The following is a 6919-nucleotide window of genomic DNA, read 5'->3' as shown; positions in this document are numbered from 1 at the left end:
ACACCCTGTTGGATCAGGGATTAACACTCTATGCATAATGCTTAGGCTTTACTTCCCTCCACATTGATATAATGATACAGAATGGACTTTTGATGTGGATGATCAGAGAAAATTAACAAGTTATCCGTTGTCAAATGAATGCTATGTGCATGAGCAGAATTTGGAAAAGTAGCATGTTGATATGCCAAACTACGGTTTTTCTTTTTGACATAATCAGTGTCACGGACACCAAGAGCATCACCCACTTTCAGCACTGACAGCAAACCCCTAGCAGTAGTGCCAGGCTTCAAATATCTTGGAAGCATCTTGTGTGAAGACAATGGCATTCAAAACCAAATAAAGCATGCCTCAGCCTCCTTTGATGGACTGCATAAGAGGATGTTCCTGAACAAAAACCTCAACATGCACACTAAGACAGCAGTCTATCAGGCCGTTTTGTAAAGCCAGGAGCTTGTATCGTCACCACGTTCAACAGCTGGAGAATTTCCACATCAAATGTCTCCAGCACATCACTGGGCTAAGTTGGCGTGTGGCACATGTGGAAAAACTGGCAAGAAGTGGTAATAAGAGCATGAAAGCCACATTTTTTTCATGAGCTACTGCACTGCGTTGGCTATCCCATCAGGATGCCAGAGAATCAGCTTCCATACCAGCTCCTGTAGGGTCAATGAGACCATGGCCGACAATCTGCAGGAGGTCAAAAGTGGAGACCAACGCAAAGTAACACTTAAGATGTATGGGATACAGCACACAAAGCTTTAAAGCTCTGCTTCTGAATGCCACGAGACAACTGTGCCAAGATGGACTTGAGGCGAATTAAATGAGGTGTCAGTGAAGGAAGATGATCACTGCAGACCAAACAAACCCCGACTACATGTGCCCTACCTGCAATAGATCATGTGTTTCTTGGATTAGACTACATAGTCATACCAAAATTCACCAAATAAAACAGAAGTACAGGTCATCATTGGATACGGTGGACTGCCATAAACAAGTAAGTCACTGACCACATGTGGACTGGATAAGTAGGCTTGATATGCTGGATCTTAAAAGTGAACAGCAAAGACTCATCTCACTCTCATGCACCCTAGGACTTGGACTGGAAGGATTGGTAACTCATCACTTGTGACAATACATTTGAAAATGTGTACCTTTGTAGATTTGAATAGTTTTGAGTGCTCAAAGGTTGAGAGGAATCTAGTGAGGGCTTTTTCACAACAGGTTTTGCTTTTCGACTGCGTAGTGGGATAGCCTTCAGTCAGTACACACATTATTTTTATGTACTGATGTCCAGATGTAGTTTTTGGCAGCGGACCCATGTACTCTAATAAAACTCTGTCAAACTGCTCCCTGAGCACTGGGATCCACATTTAGACACTTCCTCACTCTCTGTTGTGGGGGCAGTGAGCAGAGGAACTCAGCCATGAATGACCCAGACAGATGAACAGCTTTACCCAGTTAACATATTTGGCACAGCGGAGACAGGAATGTGGACAGCTTCAGGTGGAGGAAACACCTGTCCTCCAGCCAGACTGTTACCTAATGAGTGACACGCCACTGATTGGTGCTGCAGCTGCATGGCTACTTTAACATGCCCTGTCACGAGGGCTGAATGCAGATGCATCATATGTAGGGGGGCTCTAAGCACACTCATTTTATTACCTCACAAATGCATATCATCATTACATGAGATATTATTTAAAAGTGGAAACAAACTATCCAAAATAAAGAAGTGGTACACAGCAGACAAGCACCCAGCTCATGTTATGCTGACAGTGTTTCTCCTAACCCAGTAATGTGACACTTACACAGCGCTGTGAACAAATTAACTGCAGGGTCACAATAAAAGCTGCAGCCAGCTGGTTAATTATATGACTATCAGTCTCCAGCAGAGTGTCTGTCTACAGTCAGCCTGCAGACTCCGCTCAGCATCAGGGCCAGTATTCACAAACATTCTGACAACACATTCAGAGAGCTCCTACCCGATTCTAAAAACTTCTAACAAGGAGTCCTAGCTTAGGAAAGTTCTCAGAGCAAGGAAAAGACAAACTTTTATATTGATGAGGAGGCTAGATACGACACATGATTTTAAGGAATATGATTGGTAGATCCAAAAAAGAAAGAATGCACGCTTATGGTTCACACCACACACTGGAGCAGTGTGTGACGGTGCTGTTGCTGAAATGCCCCAGCTTGCACACACTGTAGTGTCCACACAGGCTGTGTTTCTGCTGCGAGGCAGCTGCTGAAAGTTATATCCTAGAGTTTGTAGAAGAGTTTGAAGAGAAAAAATGGCTGTTTTCTGAACACAATCAGTGAGAGGGAGGGATGAGTGGATAGAGGGAGAAGAGAAAGACAGAAAGAAAAAAACACTGCCTGTCACGGTGTTGGATTTTGATGGTTATTTCCTGTTTTATTTTGGTAGTTTCTGTTCCTCCCTCATGTGTTTTGGATTTACTTCCTTTCTTTGTCTGTTTTCCCGCCCTTTGTGATCAGTAATAATTTTCACCTGTCATTGACTGCCCTCACCTGTGTCTTGTTTTCCTCCCCCTCCCTAGTGTATTTAATCCTGTGTCTTGTCCTCTTTACTTTGTTGGTTCATTCACTCGTCTGGTCCCGTCTTTGTCAGTGTTTCCTTGAGTTCAGTTTGCTTGTGCCTTTGATCCACCCTGAATGGACTTTTGGATTCCCTCTTCCCTGCCTGGACATAGGACTCTCCCCTTGTGTTTCATGTAAGCTTTTTTGGGTCTTTGGTTAATTAAATATCATTTGAACTCTCCCCTCTGCCTCCTGTTTTCTGCATTTGGGTCCTCCTTCTAGTTGAACTCTAACAACTGCCCTGCATACAATTTTTTTCATGTCTGTGACACGCTGCACAGATGTAGACAGCGAAACTGTAGTGAAGGTGTCCTGTTGCTAACATAATGTTGATATGACTGTCAGCAGATCATTTTTAATGTGCATTTTTGCATAGAATAAGTAAGCCTCTGAATCACTAGATGAAGCAAGGCAAGACGTGCAAGTCGCACTGCTCAAGCGTGTTGTGTGGATGCTGTAGCCTGTTAATATGGTTGCTGAAATGAAAACCAGCAGGTAAAAACACGCACTGCTCCAACTACCCAGATAGCACGCATACGTCCAGCCAACGTCAGACTCAGATCGTGCGTTGGCATTCTACTCCTAAAGTCTGTAAATGCATCTGAGAAGCATCAGCCCATAGCAGGGACATGGTTCGCCAGAGGACGGGTTTATGTGCTCCATTTCAAAGTCGATGATAGGTTGGCTATGGATCAATACATTACATGTTATCCAATTGGTGCCAACAGAACTGAGAGCAGGCTTTGGAGATGGAGAGGCTACTTCATGTCAGCCAGGACTAGTCTTCAGGTAAGCTCGCTTTAGGTAGGTAGCCATAAGTCTTTCCAGCACGTGAACAGTCTCCATCTGGACAACAAATCAGTGTTGAATTTGGGAAAGGGTCAGGTAACGTTAGTTAGCGTTAGCTAGTAGCTGGTGGGCTTTGGTGTTTTTATAGCTGCGGAGTTAACTTTAGCGATTAACTGGCAGCAAACTAAGGGAAGCTTTGCTCTGCTCTATTTGTAAATATGGCGCAGTGTAACTTTCTCATAGTTCAGTACTGGTTATGGACTATTGTTGGTGTGTTTGTACTGTAAGTGAAGTCAATATCCACTTCACGAAGGTGTGTCTGAGTTTAGTGCAGCATCTCTGGAGAACACAACAGACTCCAGTTGTTTCTGTCATGTCCCCCCCCTCTCTGCCTCTCCTGTAGAGCTGGCCGGAGTTCAGCAGCTATCTGCGGTCAAGTCAGGGCTGTCGGATCGCACCGCAAAATAATACACGTGAACTTTTTGTGGTTCATATTTTCAAGTCATGCTTTCTGCTGGTGCTTCATACAGTGTTGCCTGTGACACTGTATTAATTATGGATTATTTGGAGGTCTTGTTGTGGTGCTTTTTAACACATTTAATAGCTAAAGAGCATAGGACTAATACTATTAGCTACAGGTCTCTTATCAACTACGGTGGCTCTGTAAGGTCAGACAGCAGCCGGGAAAAAAGGCACAGTGACGTTTTCCTTCCTTGGTGTGTCTATTTGTACGTGTTTATTTGTGAAGTATGGGTATAGTATTGTATAGTATAAGTGAATTGAACAACCTGGGCTCATGTGTTTTGTCTTTTTTCTCCACCTTGCAGACTCATAAGTCTGCTAGCATTCCAGACTGTGCGTCTCCTGACCGGCCACCTGTATATTTTTATCTGTTCTGTCTTGTTTATCTTTTCTGTGCTGGAGTTGTTTTGACTATGCTGGCCAAAATAAATGTATGATTATTAACTTGAATCGTTCGTATCTCTTTATTTTATTCACACATTAAATTAGCAAGCTATTTTGATGGTCAAGCATATTTTTTTATTGACTTATTACCATATTCCTATCACATTATAAGTAAGATAGTGAGATGTTTGCTGATAGAATGATTCGACTTGAATAAATAAAGGTCATAGAAGGTGTAGAGAGGCTACGCTGTGCAGCTTTGATACATCTTCCAAACATCGTCTGGAGAGCATTTTTGACCAAATGCTGACGTCTCGGCAACATCTTCCCAATGAGCAAATGCTCTCCGCAGCGATGCAACTTCATTGTGCCGATGTCGGCAAGACGTGCGTGTGCTATCTGGGCAGAAGAACCAGCCATTACTGATAATGGGCATAGCACTGACAGTAGAATTAATAAAATTTAGTCTGTATTAAGATGTGGTGTAATTATGAATTATATTATGTAATGAACAGATCTGTTGAATAAATTGTAACATAAATAATGTAATATAATAATTGCCATACTTTAAATGTAGTCTACAAAATGTTTGAAAAGCAGGCACACCACCCTGTTCACATACTGATTGTTTTTTATTTACCATGCTGGTCATTTTAGCACAGCTTTTAATTTTAGCACTTAATCTATTTGATATTAACAGGAGTAGCCTGTTGTGTGTGTGTGTGTGGACATCCAGTGAAAATAAACTGTCACAATATGAGACTGTGAAAACACTGTGATCACTCTGCTGATAGAAGATTGAGACAGACCAAAGGCATCACTCCTGCACTGCTGCATTTTTCCCCAATATCTGAGTGCTGTGATTACTTTCATTTCTGGTGTTATTGCCTTAGGTGGAAGATTTATCCATTTATCTAGTTTTACTTTCTTTTGTAAACTGTTTTGTAAAATTGTTCAGAAAAGTGTTATAGAAATAAAGTTTATTATTATTATGTCAGTGCATCTCCAAGGAGATCAAGCACAAACATCATCCCTGCATGTTTAAGTCTGTAGTGTTTCATTAACTCACTGTCAGTCAGTGTTTGGAGAATATTTCTACATCTCTTTGTCTTTCTGTCATTTTCTCCTCTGCTTAAGAAACTTTTTTTCACCTTTGGGGCTCTTTTAAGGACTAAAATATTTTGTGAATTATTTATCTAGTCTTAACTTACAGGAGGAATTCCTAGAAAACATCTAAATTCTAAGAAAATTCTTGGGATTTCATCAATAGAAGCAACTCCTAGTACTTGGAAGCTTTGTGCATACAGGCCCAGGAGTTCAACAATGCCACCCTTCAAGGATAAGCGGTCACAGATTATGAATAATATATTATCTCACTTCCTCCTTGCCTCACAGTTGGCCTTGTTTGCTGAGAAATGAGGTGTGGCTCTACTGCAGTCCAATTTAAATGATGTGGAACACTGTGATTGGCTTATAGACACCCAATGAAAGAAATTTTGTGCAGTCAGAGGTCAGTAATCATAGATCCTAGAGAGGTTATGTTCAGTTGAATGGACAGGGGATCAGAATGGGTTAAGGCTGCCAAACCTTTGCTGTCATGGTTAACACAAGAGCTACCTGGGTATTTCAGGGAGTGAAGCCACAGTTGACTGTTGGCAGGAAAGAGGAAATGAACAGTGCACTACACCTTTGTTGACCCATCCATCCACATTTACCTCTTCTAAAGCGGCGTCACAGTACACTAGAGAGCCATAATTCACACAACCACCAAAAGTCTTTATCAGGGAAGTGTAAGTATAGGTCATATTGGGACATTTGACCAAATGATGGATTTGTTTGTTTTAATCTGCACCAAATTTAGCCCAGCTTTAGTGTAATCATCTCTGATGTGAACATGAGATTATGTTTTCATCTCATATATTATTACATTATTTGTCAGTCCTCCTCTCTCAGCACGCAGTCATACACACACAAACACTCACCATTTTCCAAGCTATTTATCTTGAGCTATAACAGATGCAGCCTTTGTTAGTGGGGGAAGCTTGTTTATTGCTTGCTCTGCGCACGTGTGTGTGTGTGTGTGTGTGTGTGTGTGTGTGTGCGTAGGCTTTACAGTCACCTTCATCAATGATAAATGAGGCGCCATTATGGAAATTTGCAGCCATTTGAAAGTAATATGTTAGTCATGTAGGAGCTATAATAGCCAGCACATGATATTAGCTGATAAGATACGGCCTGATCAAATAACAGAGGACAATGAAGTCATTCCTCCTACTGTCAGATTGTCATTACTTATTTTTAGGCACTCAGCACACATTGTAAGTCACAACACAAAAACACTTTCACACACACTTTCTCTTCCAAGTTTCCCATCAGGGACGGGCTGCAATGGAATGTAGCCATCCATCAGAGGAGTTTGACTTAATAACCTGTGCAGTGTGTTTGTGCTTATGTGTCAGGGCCTCTTGTTCCGTGTCAACCCCGGTTTACTTTTATTGCTCTGTAGCGAGCGTCTCCTCAGCCTCCCAGGCCCTCTGTCACAGTGGTGATGGAGAGGCCGCTTTTTGGCTGAGGGTGACGACCCATTCCAAGGACACAGCAGAGAGACATCCATCATTTGCCGTTC

The sequence above is a fragment of the Lutjanus erythropterus genome, chromosome 4 (genome assembly GCF_056507025.1).
Source record: "Lutjanus erythropterus isolate fLutEry1 chromosome 4, fLutEry1.hap2, whole genome shotgun sequence".
In the NCBI taxonomy this organism is placed as follows: domain Eukaryota; kingdom Metazoa; phylum Chordata; class Actinopteri; order Lutjaniformes; family Lutjanidae; genus Lutjanus; species Lutjanus erythropterus.
This window is presented reverse-complemented; position numbering follows the sequence as displayed.